At 41.3% G+C, this 16,214-nt stretch overlaps 1 non-coding gene across 1 annotated transcript; it reads left to right on the top strand.

Annotated features, from left to right (window-relative positions):
• The first annotated feature begins 988 nt into the window (after window positions 1–988).
• LOC145414772 (5S ribosomal RNA) lies at window positions 989–1,107 on the top strand. The gene has a single exon (XR_013899927.1). It is a non-coding gene; the product is annotated as a 5S ribosomal RNA (ribosomal RNA).
• The last annotated feature ends 15,107 nt before the right edge of the window (window positions 1,108–16,214 follow it).

Here is a 16,214-nt window from a genome sequence, read left to right as displayed (position 1 = left end):
TGTGTGAGAGAGAGAGAGAGAGAGAGAGAGAGAGAGAGAGAGAGAGAGAGACAAAACTACATTAACAAACAACAAAACTATCAAAAGTACAAACGAATTTAGGCTCCAAAATTTGTCATTTCATTTCTGCTCTCAGTTAAAGAAACACAATCCATGACATCAAAATACAACCGTCTAGTAAGGGTGGAAACATTGCTTAAAAATCGTCTATGTACTGAAGGGGACAAAGGAAACTCAGACCCCTCCATTACTAGACATCTCCCTGGGGTGAAGAAAAAAGAAATCGTCTTGAGATGCGAAATATATTACTTTAAATGTCAGTGAAGTGAAAAGGTTACACTGGTCTGAGTAGTTCGAAGTATGAATGGCTGTGGATTCATCGCCTCTCTCTCTCTCTCTCTTTTCTTCTTCTTCTTCTCCTCGTCCTTCTCCTCGTCCTCCTCCTCCTTCCTCTTCGATAATATGAGTTGCATGTGGTTACCTCTATTGACAGTATTCCTCAACAACCAACTGTGACGGTGTCCTGCCAGGTTTTGATAGTCATTTGTGAACACCCACGATGAGAATACAGCGAGTTTAGCGTTTCTACCTCACCTATAAATACGCTTTTTAATGTAGCATATAGGCTGACCATATCAAATCCGCCACTTTTATAATGAATGACCGGCAGAAAAATAAATAAATAAATGAAATGGGGTTCAATGATTTTTCACTCGTAGGGGTACTGTTCTTAAGGTGGCACAGAATTCGCGGAAGCTCTTTCTTAGCGATTTACTTTTTATATTACACGATGACTTTCTTTTAGATGCTATTTAAAACGTTTTTATATTGACACGGTTTGCTTTCGAAATAACTAGAAGATATTTATTTGCAATGCGAGAAATAAGTACCTAAGGAAGTAGTGTTGCGAACTCTCCTAAGCCATTTCTAATACAGCTCTAAGTCATTCATACTCCCTTATCTTTATGCTTTTTTCACCATCTCCTTTACCAACGGCCATACCACGTTGAGTACACCGCTTCCCGTCCGATCAGCGAAGTTAAGCAACGTTGGGTCTGGTTAGTACTTGGATGGGTGACCGCCTGGGAACACCAGATGCTGTTGGCATCCCTACGTGTCAAGTGGGGTTGGTGGAGGATTAGTGCCCCTCCCTGTAAAACAATTAACTCTAAGCCCTTGGCCACCCCGTCTGGGATACATGGCGTCTGGCAATGAATGAATGAACTTTACCTGCTCATCCTCACATTCTTCTCTGCTCTAGCCGAGGGTCGATCCGGCGTCCACTCGCGTACCACTCCCCCTCCACCTCTTGCCCACCACAGCACAGCACACCATGATGCCGAAGGGCGTCTTACATGGCATCAAAGGGAAGCAGTCTGCCGCCCCAGTGCACCCGATGGCTCACACAAGGCAGGGATGGGGCCAGTGTGCCTCAGACTCGGTAAGGAAGAATATCCCCCCACATCTCCGCGGGTCTTCCGTAGCGTGAGGAAATAAATCCTTGACGGTATATATAGGTTTCAGTAGGGTTATATCACAGTTACAATGTTTCACAGTTAACAAAACTCAGAATTTTTCATCTCTCCTGGTAGTCACTTTCCTCTGTTGGCTAGAGTTCCTGAGCGTTAGGAGGTTTGGTATGTTTCTCTGCCCACAGATGATTCTCTTTAATGGGATGTGTCAGGTAAGAAAGTGACGGACGTGCTCTAACTGTGCAATAAACGCAGTGGCTCAGGAGGCGAACTTTTGACTTTACTGTAAGTGTGTGTTAGACTGGCTCAGAGTGGCACACCTCTTCTCGTTCTGAACGTTCTTGGACGCAGCACTAAATCCACCGATCTCCAACACGTGAGGAGATAAAGCCAATCAAATCCAACTTACAGGCCAAACCTAACCGTGGAGCGATGCAGCTATGACGGTGTCCTACGTGGCACTGCAGATCCCGTACCATCTCTTCTCCAGCGTTTTTTTTTTTTTTTTGTTTGTTTGCTACCTCTAAACAGTCTTTTATGCCATACCACTTTTCTGGACGTTATTTAATATCTACACAATTTGCATCAATAATCTACAAGAGGGTATGAAAGTGTAATGTGCCGGATAAATTGCTAAAGAAGAGGTGTTACGAATTCCTCAAAGCCACTTGCAATACGACCATCTGACCAAACGCCACTGAGATCGATGTTTACTTAAATGTCAGTTACTTCCTCACGTTATGTAGGGTCCGTGGAGAGGTGGACGAGATACCAATACTTAACCAAGCTCCACGACCCCACGCACCCATTATGAGCTACCACAAATGCTGAATTCAGGAATATTAAAGCAATATGAGATTTTATCTTTTATGTTCCCTGTTGCCTGACTTAGGGTTGCCGCGACGAACGATCAAAGCACAGCCAAATACTAACCACACTCGCCTCTCCTGCCTCAGTCTCTCATCGCTGGATTCACAGATGCTTTATTGAGGCATAGTGGACCAAAGTGCAAAATCACTCCCAGATGGATGGTATAATGCTCTTTACTCCACTATCTAATATTAATGACTGTAGAAGCAGCGGTGAAAGAGTCAGGAGAAACAAACGGACTTCGGAATTTGACTGTGCGTAAATTAATTCTGTGGGCAAATGTTTAAGCGTGCGTAACCAATTATGACCAAGGAAAGTTCTCCCTTTTACAAATCCCCAAACCTGGGCCCAGACTGCATACGAGTAAACTCTCTCTCTCTCTCTCTCTCTCTCTCTCTCTCTGTATGTGTGTGTGTGTGTGTGTGTGTGTGTGTTACATTAATTATACAGTGCAATGTTTATGCTTTCGTATTTACTCCTTTCAGTGATTCAGTCGTGTTTCCTTACTCTGTACTTTATGCTGTGAGAGCCATTTTCGTGTACATACGATTTCCTTCTATTCAAGAAAGAGACCCTCATAAAGCAGGCAGGAACTTGAAAAACAGGAAGAGGAAGATTTAGATTATTGCCAATCGAGTACCCGGCGTCATTAAGGCAGGCAATCAATTATGGCTGCCTCATTATTCCTCTAAAATTAGATGCGCAACGCTCTAATTTGCATGCAAGTCCCTAATTATACCAGAGTGGGAACATGGACGAAGGGGAAACAAAGTGTCCTGTGTTTGACAAAGAGTTATGAGACAGATTAGCTACACACCAGAGGACACATCAGGGCCTAAACCATCATCGTCATCCTTATCATCATCATCATCGTCATCATCATCATCATCGCCATCCTCATTATCATCATCATCAACATCATGTTCCTCCTGGAAACCTCCAAAGATGGAATGAGAGTGATGGAAACTCCTGTAGACTACCACATCCTCACCTCTCTCTCTCTCTCTCTCTCTCTCTCACACACACACACACACACACACACACACACACACACCAATAAACAGTTTCACTCTCTTTTTCCACACCATCGTGCATTTTTCATTCGACAAACTCAAGAACCTAAAGCGATTCCCCTATACAACCACCAAAGGGAAAAGAAAGAAAGAATGATTAGGACCATAGTATTAATAACCAGGCACCGCAAGTGTGTGAAAATGCCCATTATTTTTCACGACGATTTATAAAGCATTTGATAACAGAATATGTGTAGCCTTCCGTACCACTGCTTATTAAATTCTATGTTGTGAGTCCCAGAATAATCACATTTAGCATTTACAGGTATTGAATAATTGGCCTTTTAAAAAAATCAGGGATATTTCACACCTAAGTGCACTCAGTTTTATTAATACTAAACCACATAAAATCAAACCCTCCTCCACTCTCTCTCTCTCTCTGTCCCTCTCTCTCTCTCTCTCTCTCTCTCTCTCTCTCTCTCTCTCTCAACACGAGGCAGCAACAAACTCAAGAATAAAACCCTGCTGCATTCTTTACCGCCTGGAGAGGGAAGCCGCGATCACTAAGCTTATTAGTAATTAAATCAGACATAATCCTCTTTTGCTTGTACGTTTCTGTTGATCAATAATTCAGTTAAGGGACATTCCTGCTCTCTCTCTCTCTCTCTCTCTCTCTCTCTCTCTCTCTCTCTCTCTCTCTCTCTCTCTCTTTCACACACACACACACACACACACACACACACACACACACACACACATACACATTACCCATTCCTCAATAGACATCTCTCCAGATAATCAGGGAACAAGGAAGACAAATGAAAAGGGGATAACAAAGGGAGATAAGACAGGGAAAATAAGTGGTAAGAGAAGAGGAGAGAAGGGAGGGAAGGGAAAGAGAAAGAGAGAGAGAGAGAGAGAGAGAGAGAGAGAGAGAGAGAGAGAGAGAGAGAGAGAGAGAGAGAGAGAGAGAGAGAGAGAGAGAGAGAGAGAGAGAGAGAGAGAGAGAGAGAGAGACAGACAGACAGACAGACAGACAGACAGACAAACAGACAGACAGAGAGAGAGAGAGAGACAGACAGACAGAGACAGACAGAGACAGACAGACAGACAGACAGAAAGGAATGGAAAGAAAAAAGAATAGGAAGGAAAAGAGAGGGAGAGAGAGGGGATGGGTAGGCATCGAGAGGAAAGGGAAAGAAAAGGGTAAGAGTGAGAAAGGAAGGAAGGTGAAGGGAGAAGAAGAAATGAAAAAGGGAGGGAAGGGAAGGGAATGGAAGGGAGGGGAAAGAAAAGGAAGAGAAAGGGACTGGAACATGGAAAGTACAAAGCGAGTATAAATGAAAGCAAACAACAATATATCTAATACTCCTTTTGAGGTTGTTTGTTAGAGAGAATGCTATGACTAGGACTACCGTATATCTAATGCTAGTAGAAGAAAAAACACAGGCAACGCTACGCTGTTACAACCCTCCATCTGAACAAGCACATACCCCCCCACCTCCCTGCACACCTAACCTAGCGCATAACGGCCCTCACCCCCCACCCAGTCTTCTATTTTAAAGGTGGGCATAAGGAGAACACCTTGAGGACGCCTAACCCGGGCCCTTCAGATTCGTTGCGCAGGTCGCATTGAAATATTATTATTATTATTATTATTTTACTTTTTCATTATTAAAAAAAAAGACTACTTAAGACGCAGTATTCGACCTCTCAGAAGGCACCAGTTCACTACAAGACACATAACTAGGTGAAATTTCATGACACTATAGTGAATACTTTCTGAATTTCGGCCCTGAAACAAAATCTCTGCGCCCGGACAGCCGCCCAGCCGCCCACCTTTACGGGCGGACACCTATTGATCCCAATGATAACAACACTCTCCTCTGACTTTGTCAGGTGGAGGGTAATAAGGATGGGGAAAAAATAAATAAATAAAATAAGGCTTCTTCCCGCCCACCAAACCCACAAACTGAAGTCGGCAGGAAAAAATGAAAAGGAGCACCAGGAAGCACAAAAAAAATTCCATGGAAATTTCATAGGGAAGACTGAAATATTAAACTATAATATCCTTTTATTTAAATACGTGGAACATAAGTAACATTAAATTTAAACTATTGCGTTGTTGCTGTATCATCATGATCTGAGAGAGAGGAAAACAACTACCAGTTTTTAAGCATTTACTTAGGTATGAATGTGTTAAGCTGGGGATTCAAAGCTGGATGAGAGGGGAAGAGAAGGGAGGAATTTACGGGAAACTGCGGGTGGAAAGTAAAAGAAGAGGAAGCGGGGGTAATGGAAGGGAAGGGGATGGGAAATGCAAAGGACGGAAAAGAAAAGAGAAAGGAAGGGAACGGAAAGGAAAAGAAGGGCACGGAAAGGAAAGGAAGGGCACGGAAAGGAAAGGAAGGGAACGGAAAGGAAAGGAAGGGAACGGAAAGGAAAGGAAGGGAACGGAAAGGAAAGGAAGGGAACGGAAAGGAAAAAGAAGGGAAGGGAAGGAAAGGAAAAGGAAGGGAAGGGGAGGAAAGGGAAAGGAAGAGATGGGAAATGAAAGGAAGAGGAATGAAAAGGGAAAGGAAGGGAATAGGAAGGGAAAGGATGCACAGAGGGGATAAGTGGATGAATAAGAAAAAAAAATGTGGAATGAGTTACGAATGGCAGGAAAGACTAAGGAACTGAGAGCTAAGTCAAGAGAAGGGAAAGAGGAATGAAAGAAGGTCAAACAGGGAGGGAAATAACGGAAAGGAAGGCACAAGGATAACGAGAAAGAAATCGGGGAATCATGAATGGAAGGTAAAGTATTCGAAATGAGAAGGGAAAGAGGAATGGAAAGAAGATGAAACGGGAATGAGAAGAAAAGGAGGAAGGAGACTAAGGGTAAGAATAGGTAAACGTGAATCAAGACTGGAAGGAAATATTAAGAAGGTGGAAGTTAAGAAGGAGAAAGGAATGAGGAGTGAAAAAAAAGATTAAACCGGCAGGAAACAGAGAGGAAATGAAAACAGAAGATAAGAAAATGGCGACGTGAATCAGGCATGGAATGAGAAGCGAATGAGGAACGAAAGGACACATTAGGAACCTTAATTAATCCCTTTAGGCCAGAGTGCATTTTTTTTTTTCTATTCTTGTCGCTACTGTACATCTTTTACTTGGCCTAAAACTGCATCTCTCCATCTTGATCGCCGAGTTATAGCAAAGGAATAACACTCGAATATGATGCTAGTCACAATGAAGTGCTATGGAAAGTAGGTAGCAGATAACACCGTCTTATTCTGCCACTGAGATACGTAGATTAAGCTACAAAAGGACGAAAATCTAGGTCAACTAAACCTGAAAAAACTATACATGGTTTTATCAAGCTCAAAAAAAAAAACATGGTGGCAGTGAAGCGATTATTCAAGACTAATGTATACTTAACCCTTCCAACTCTATAATTCTCGCCTGAGCTGAACAATACTCGTGTGGAAGTGATAAAATGTGAATTATAAAAAAAAAAAAAAAAGAGCGATTAGTCAACGGTGCATCTAACACCTACAACTCGAAATGTCTAGACTACGTTGAATTTAATCGCCAGAAAGTAATGATAATAATAGTAATAATAAGAATTATCTATCTATCTATTACCAGACGCCATAATCCTGTAAGGGGTGGCCATTTGACTTTGAGTTACTTGTTTTACGGGGAGGGGCACCAATCCTCCACCAACCCACTTGTTAACACATAGGGAGCACGTATGGTTTGGTTATATGGTTACCACCCAGCGTTGTAAATGGTTTCTTGGGTTACAGGAAACCATTTGGCTTGTCACTCAATGTAAAGTCACCTGTAATGGAAAGAAAAACAATAAGAAGTGACAAGAAAGAGGGGAGAAATAGAAATAGAGGAGGGCAGGCAAAGAAAAAGAATGATAAAGGCTAAGGAAGAAGTAGGCAGCACTACATCAAGTGAGTGGATGATGGTAGCCACCACCTACCATATATAATAATAATAATAATAATAATAATAATAATAATAATAAACAATAATAATAATGATGGTGATGATGATGATGATGATGACGACGATGATACTACTACTAATAATAATCACCATCATCATCATCATCATCATCATAATAATAATAATAATAATAATAATAAATCAAAAACACACCTTCGCACTGTACGTATTAATTAAAAGCACATCAAAATCTCCAGATTAACAAGTATCGCTTATGTAAAGTATAATCGACCGACGGTAACCAAAAAGGAAAAAAAAAAGAAAGAAAAAGAAATTATGTCATCGGATGAAGTCCTTAAAAAAACACATATACACACAAAAATATCCCACAAAATGTGTACGTATTTACCTTAATTTCTGGCCAGGCACGTATGTAAATGAGTGTTAATTTGACACTTTGAAATTACTGTCCTGAGTTTCCATCTTCTTTCGTCTCTGTCAGTCAGTGTTTCTCTCTCTCTCTCTCTCTCTCTCTCTCTCTCTCTCTCACACACACACACACACACACACACACACACACACACACACACACAACGATCACTTTATATATTTTTGGTTAACCTGTGATAATTAGAAAAGGAACCACGCCCTTACACAAACACATCAAAACATTCACACATACATGCACACACATCTCTTTGCAACACACACACACACACACACACACACACACACACACACACACACACACACACACGTACACTTTCCCTGCTTATTGGTCTCATACATAATTGTTTACACGAATTTATATATCGACTCTTTAAGGCAACAGTCTCCCTCTTAGCGGAATAAAATCGTCTGCCTTTAGCTGGAATACATTGCAAGAGTTGTTCCTTCTATGTGAGGGGTACAGGAAACGGTATTAACACTCTCAGGCTCACATAATTACTCTCAGATGAATAAAATCGTCTTATGTTGGCTAGAATAAGGTAAAGGAAAACGGGAATAAGAGTAGGTTAAAAATCGAATCTTTATTGTTTAGTTGGTGTTCCTCAGTTCACACCGATGATTAAAAAGCCCCCCCTCTCTCTCTCTCTCTCTCTCTCTCTCTCTCTCTCTCTCTCTAACACACACACACACACACACACACACACACACATGTCTCTCTCTCTCTCTCACTCTCTGACACACATGATTTTTTTCAACCAGCTCCACGAGGCAGAAAATTTCGCAAAAATAAAAAATATAAAAAAGTGCTCTGCTTTTGAGGGCGAACGTGGAAAGTTATTTGGCCTGGTGGATGGTGTAGTTCATTAGTTCTGGCCAGTGACCCCAGTTGACCGATCCCCCGCTAGGCTGCATGGGAGGTCAGGTCAGTTTGGGTCGGTACAGAACGCGGTCGCCCGGAAACGAGGTCGCTAGGAGCGCTTTAAATTTACTTTCCACCCATTTCATTTATTTAGAGAATATTTTGGTGATGGTGGTAGTGGTGATGGTGGGGATGATGATGATGATGATGGATGCGTGATGATGATGATGATAATGATGATGATGATGATGATGATGATGATGATGATAATGATGATGATGATGATGATGATGATGATAATGGATGCAGTGATGATGATGATGATGATGATGATGATGATGATAATGTTTCCTTACGATTAATGCAGGACGGAATCAGTGAATACTGTGTATCATTCCTAAGCAATACATAACGTCGGAAATATGATCATAATGACGATCATTGTCATTTTGAAACTGGTTGTCATAATCACTGAAGGACGGTATAATTATATCGTCACGATTAACGAAGGAGTCGCTATTGGAGGTGGTGATGATGCTATTTTGAGAGATAACAATGGTGCTATATTGAGAGTTAACAACGGTGCTATTTCTGTGGTAACGATGGTGCTTGCTGAGTTAACAAAGTGCTATTTTCTGAGCTAACAACGTGCTGTTTTATGGATTAACAATGTGCTATTTTCTGAGTTAAAAGCGTGCTGTTTTATGAGCTAACTACGTGCTATTTTCTGAATCAATAATGATCTGAGATAACGATGGCTATTTTCTGAATGACCGACTGTGCGGTTTTATAAATTAACGAATGGTATTACATTATGAGTTAACGATGATGCTATTTCCGAGATTACAACAGTGCTGCTTCATGAATTATGTGTGGGATTATTTTCTGAACTAAGGATGAGGCGCCTTCTGAATTAACGAGAGATCAATTAAATGATTCAGCGATGTGGCGCCTTCAGAATTAACGATTGGGCTATTAAATGATCAAGCGATGAGGCGCCTTCTGAATGAAAGATAGAACTATTAAATGATTCAGCGATGAGGCGCCTTCTGAATTAATGATAGAACTATTAAATGATTCAGCTATGAAACTATTTTATGAATTAAAGATCGAAATATTCTGTTAACCAGCGATGGAGTAATTTTCCGGATGAACGAAGGGGCAATTTCCTGAGTTAAAATCCAATCCAAGGACTTTTCTTTCATTTTGTTCTTGCTTCCTTCAGACGAGTTTATTCGACTTAGAACAGACCTTTAGTAGTGAAGGGGTTAATGAAGGCTATGTCTAAGTTTGAAATATGTCTGTAAAGCTGAGTATAAAACAGTAGATTATAAAATACACAGTTTGAGTGCAGCGTTCAGTGGTCCCATTTCTGAGAGAGAGAGAGAGAGAGAGAGAGAGAGAGAGAGAGAGAAGTTGTTCCAAAACAAAACTATGATTTCTTTAATCATTTTTGCTAAGAGGAGAACAAAGTAGCTGTTTTATTTCTAGCTCATCTTCTCACTACTGTTCTAAAATGCTGTGTTCTTCCCAGTTAAATTAAAACTGTACTGTTATTTTTCCTTTTTAGGCTTGTAAGTATGTATTACGGACTTTTCGAAATACGAACTAACATTATTTTTCCTCATATTCTTAATCTTTTTGTCTTATTATTATTATTATTATTATTATTATTATTATTATTATTATTATCATTGATGGTGGTGTAGGTAGTGGCGACCATCATCCACTCACTTTATGTAGTGCCGCCTACTTCTACCTTCACCTTTATCATTCTTTTTCCTCTGTCTGCCCGCCTCTCTTCCTATATCTCCCATCTTTCCTGTCTCTTCTTATTACTCCTCTTTCCTTTTCAGGAGGCTTTACACTGAGTGACAAGCCTAATCGTTTCCTGTAAGCGAAGAAACCATTTACAACGCTGAGTGGTAACAATATAACCAACCCACACGTGTTCCCCACTTGCCAACAAGTGGGTTGGCGGAGGGTTAGTGCCCCTCCCCATAAGGCCACTAACTCAAGGACAAAAGGCCACCCCTTCAGGAATTATGGCGTCAGGCTATAGAAAGATAGATAAATTATTATTATTATTATTATTATTATTATTATTATTATTATCATCATCATGCCTCAGCCTACCTGTGGTGGAGGAGGCATTAAAGTGATTGCTCTGTCCGTCCGTGGGTGTGTGCGTGCGTGGGTCCGTGCGTCCCTAACACTCCTGCGGGTGCGATATCTCCTGAACCCATGGACGGATTTCTACAAAGTTTTTGTCAGTGATTGTCAGGGATGCAGTATGAGGAGATGATGAACTGATTAGGTCAGCTAGGTCAAAGGATCAAACGCCAAGGTTATAAGGAGTCGACTTAGTTTATGCATGTGGGCGCGATATCTCCTAAACCCCTTGACGAATTTCGACCAAACATTTGTCACTGATACAAAATGAAGGCAAGATGAACTGATTAGGTCACCACGGTCAAGAAGTTAAAGATCAAGGCCATATGGATGTAAGCGAGATATCTCCTGAACCCCTCGACAGATTTCCACAAAACTTTTGTCAGTGATACAGTATGAAAGGATGATGAACTGATTAGGTCAGCAGGGTCAAGGGATCTAAGTTCAAGGTCATATGGCGTCGACTTAGTTTATCTTTAATCTCATTTCAATCGAATATGAACGCTGTCATGGGGGTCGAATGGCTGAATAGGTAGAGAGGCCGCCCGCAGTCCTAATGGATCCAGGTTCAAATCCCTGCTGGCAGGGAGAAATTTAAGGATTTGAATGTCATAAATGCAGACGTTACTGATCTACCAGAAGATCCGCCGACATGTAAAAATATCCCCAGTAATACCAGTACACCATTTCTGTATGAAAAAGCCCTAGCATGTATTCAATATGGACGGTGAGTGTTAGCGCCGAAGTGGTGACGTGGAGGTGTGTAGGAGGACTCCTGGGCCAGAGTCGGACACATAAAAAAAAAAAAAAAATCCGTGCGCAAGGTTTGGAGGAGACATACCAAGCACAGCTCGGGGTCCTAGTTCCTGGCGTTTCATTATTTTCATTATTATTATTTTTATTATTATTATTATTATTATTATTAGTGTCGTCGACATCGTTTTAAATAGTGTTATTGCTGTTGTTGTTATCATCTTCATCGTCATCATCATCATCGTTATATTCATCAACAGAACATCTGTCTTCTAATTTTCAACAAACATCGTTACGTTCTCTAGCTTTCTCCACATTTGATCGACGAAAATATTTGTATTACACACCAGCATAGATATTTATTCAGTATCTTCTAGGCCAAATCCTGTGAGAACTAGCCAAGAAAACAGTCGTCCAGGAAACATAATCCCTGTTAAGTAACGTCATCTTCCCCCGATGAAATCCAAGAACCTCATCCTTCCTCAGTGACGACCCCTTCCCCTTTAAAATAGCACTCTAATACACACCTGTCTCGCACTACTACCACGAAAAACACCTGACAAAAAGTGTAATGGCCAGAGTGGATATTGTGTTAGTGCTAATATGGACCAGTTCTTGCTCTCTGGCACAAAGGCATAATTCATCAAAGCTCACAAGGTACACATGCCAGGGATACACACCCACACCCACACGCACAGAGAGAGAGAGAGAGAGAGAGAGAGAGAGAGAGAGAATGCGAGACAGACACACACACACACACACACACACACACACACACACACACACACACACACACAGAGTCGCCACAGTCGCTCACCCCATAAGGCCCTCTCCCACTTCGGCGTAAATAGGCACGATGAAGCCACGATGAAAATCGTGGCCAAAGTCGGTGATGTGTCGACGACTCTGACCAAGAATCGTAGTGTCGGCGTAATACCGGCGACACCAGTACGACAAAACGCCGACACCTCGGCGGAGTATACGATATATCCGGCGACTAGTAGCCGACATATCGCCAATATGTCGGCGTAATACGCAAGCATTATTCTAAATTCAAATTTTAACATTTTTTTTTTACGGCGATTCAACGGCGATAAAGGTACAACGGCGGCGTGCTGTCGACGATGTATCGTCGATGTGTCGGCGAATGCATCGGCGCAAGAGGCACGACGTTTTTCCTCTGAGTTCGCCTACATGTCGGCGATATATCACCGACATTCATAAGATGAAATATTACTGTCGCACAACCCGGTACGTATCGTACGGTTTACGTGGGCTATGTCGTATTAACCTCACCGATGCATCGCCGATACATTGCCGACGCTTCGCCGTATGACCGTACGACATCTCAACGTTTTTTTTCACCGCCGACGCCTCGCCGATGTCGGCGATCATACGCGGTTTATACGCCAGGTAATCGCCGACGTCGCCGAGGTGTGGTCTTGTTGTCGACGACTAATCTGTGAAATTTTACAAAATCGTGGAGGGCCACGACTTTTTCATGCAGCATGAAAACGTCGTGGCCCCCCACGACAAATTTCCACCTCGTGCGACGTATCGGCGACATGCCACGAATGGACAAGATTTTGATCACGAATACCCACGATTAGGAATTTTTGACACATCGTGACTTTATCTTCCCCACTTTCGCCGAAGTGGGAGAGGGCCTATACTCTCTCACTCTCCCCACACACAAATACTAGGCTACACCACTTTCATTTCCCCCCCCTCTCTCTCTCTCTCTCTCTCTCTCTCTCTCTCTCTCTCAAGGGTATCTCAGTGCAGCCTCCCGAATTCAAGGAAGATTAAAAAGATTTCGAGGTCCCCCGAGTGAATGAGACGGCCGAGCGAGGGACATGAAATAATAACTAGGATGTCAAAGGCTCCCAGCAGGCCACGTCAACAGGGTAATAGAATCTGGAGGTCTGCCTTTCACCCCCGCTCCTCTGATGTGCTATGAGGTAGGGCGACGTGGAGTGGCGGCAGAAAATGGTGGTGAGTGGATGAATTGACATGGGTAGGGTTGTTGTGTTGTGGAGTGGCAGGACAAAGGGAGTATAAAGGAAAGGAACAGCAACGATAGTCTTGATCCTTTCGTGGTTGTTTTTATACAAGGGAAATTATAACGAAGAGATCTGTTACACGAGTCAAACACAAGGACAGCAAAGCAGGAAGGCTCCCCTCTCCATTCACCAGTCCGTCTAGCGTAAGCCGGCAGGAAAGAATGAGAAGGAGTACCATTCAGCAAAAGAAAGCTGTCATGCTAATTTCGGAGGAAAGGTTGGATGGAAATCATATTCAACGTTATTCTATAATGCAAGACAAGGTAGCATACAGTCAGCACTGGGGATATAATAATGATGTTTTTTGGGTGTGTCCTTCATGGTCATTCTGTAAGAATCATTACACTTAAAAAATGTATTAATCAGGAGTAAACGTGATTACCTGGAGATCAGCAGCCAAATTCATCCGAGATATTTTCAAATGCTTCTAGTGTCTGCATTTCTTTTCACGACATTTAAAGGCTTCGTGTTCCTGATGTTTACTACTTTTCGGAAGAAGCGCTTAGTTTTATTTAAGTGGAACAGTGTGCCAACAATCTTATAACCAATACCTGCAGTATATTTCGGCTGATCTATTGCGATTTATTTGGCGACTACCGTATTATCATTTAATATTTCTGTACTTGAATTAAATCCCCTCCTACTCTGTGCTCGTTTAAGGTACAGTGTCAGTTCTAGATTTTCCTCGTGCGGTGTGTTTCTTATTCTAGCTTTTTTTTTTTTTTTTTTTTAACCCCGTCTGGTGGTGTGGTAGTAAAGTTCTCGGGTCTGAATACGCTGTGGTTCATGCACTACGATAAGAGTCCCAGAGGTGACCAAGGTTTTCTATATCATACAAATTGCCACATGTATCGTAGTTCCGTTCCCAACCCTTAAGTATTGGACTACGGTTGCCTAGTCTCGGGTCCCTACACTTCAGAGGGGGCCATATGGAATTACCTGTTATTATTATCGTTTTACCTTCGCACTCTCTCGACCTTCATATCATATTCATATTAAGATGACCAGATTTGGACACGGTATTCTATGTACAAGCATACGAAGAAAATAATACAAGGTGAAGAGTATATTTTCTGATTTATGTCCACATACCTAACCTATTAATCCCCATTTTATCGGGGGGAGGAGTTTCTTTACAGCCTGTGTACACTAATTGCTTAGCTTAAAATAGTTTGTAATTATATATCCTGTATTATTAATTTTGATACTATTCATAGACTAACTGGTTTTACATTTTTACTACCGGTGTGTTGCATTATTCATGTACAGATAATGAAATTCATCCCTGATGTTTATGCTCAGGTAAACCATTTATCAATGTTTTTTTTCGTCATCTGCTTTTGTAAAGGTGTGTCAGCTTTGTTATCAGTTTCAGAATCATGAGCAAATCTAGATGTTTTCCAGTGCAAGTCTTCGCTTTACCATTTGTGCAGGGTAAAAAAAAAAAAAAAAAAAAAAGTGGCACTCCATTTGCAACGTTCTCTTCAATCGTATTCTCTTCCACTTATTACGACCCCTCCGTCCTGTAAGCCAATTGTTAACCAGCTGATAACACCGTCACTGAAACGACGCACATTCAGTTTTTCAGGACGTCCTTCGTTGAGATCTTTATCAAACGATTCTTGAAAATCGAGATAGAGAACGTAATTGAATTTGGTCATGTCATAAAAGTTCAATATATTGTTAGAGAATGCAGGAGATTAGGAAGGCATGAGTGGATATGCCGAAAAAATGTTGTGGATTTTTGATATGGTGTCTGATAACTGTCTCCACAACTAAGAAAGTATAGGTGTTGCAAAGTCAGTTACAGTAAGAGTTAATTTCCTACCTGTTATGTTATCTTTTTTTTTTTAATTACTGGAAGCGTGAAAGATGAGCTGTACATCAGGGAGAAAGCTTAAAGTGGTGGATAGTAATGCTGATGGCTGTGATTGGGCTACTTAATCCTTTAGAATGGATCTCTGCTAGCGACAAGGTTAATGCTGGGGTATATCTTACCCTTGCAGTTCGAAAAGTCTCTCATAAGCCTTATAAAATGTCGTAAGGTAAAAGAGAACGGTTACAGATTACGTTTTCTGGATATTGGTAAGGACGAAGGAATTAATTTTCCTTCCGTAAAGATAAGTTATAAGAACGAAGCTTCTAAATTTCATCTCTACAAAAGAAATGATGCAAATGAAAGACAGAATAAAGCCCCTTTGATTGCGGAAGACACAGACATATAAATCCCTTAAAATTCTTTTATGGTTATTTCTTGTTACTTCCTGATGATTTTTGTTCCATTTAGGATGGAGCTGTAACAGCCAAGGGATTCAGGGAAACTTTATCTATCCCTTCAGGTAAAAGAGCAAATCCCACAAAATTCGTTGCATAGAAAGAATAAAATAAGAGGCAACTGTATTGAAGAATAGAGATCGTAGGCAGGAGGGAAGACAGAAAGAATATTATCCTTAACAGATATTGCAAAGTCAGGGTTAAAAATTCGCCCCCAATTTCATTGCATCTGCGTCACACTTACGCCATATCCATAACTTTCCTCATACATAAAGACAACAAAGAAAGTAAACTACGGGCAGTGAATTCACGGTTTACGAATAATAAGGGAAAGAGAAAACTGAGA

The sequence above is a fragment of the Coenobita brevimanus genome, chromosome 100, assembly GCF_032717465.1.
Source record: "Coenobita brevimanus isolate Jiangsu-jjx chromosome 100, ASM3271746v2, whole genome shotgun sequence".
In the NCBI taxonomy this organism is placed as follows: Eukaryota; Metazoa; Arthropoda; class Malacostraca; order Decapoda; family Coenobitidae; genus Coenobita; species Coenobita brevimanus.
Note: the sequence above shows the minus strand (reverse complement) of the source record. Positions and strands in the feature narration are given on the sequence as shown.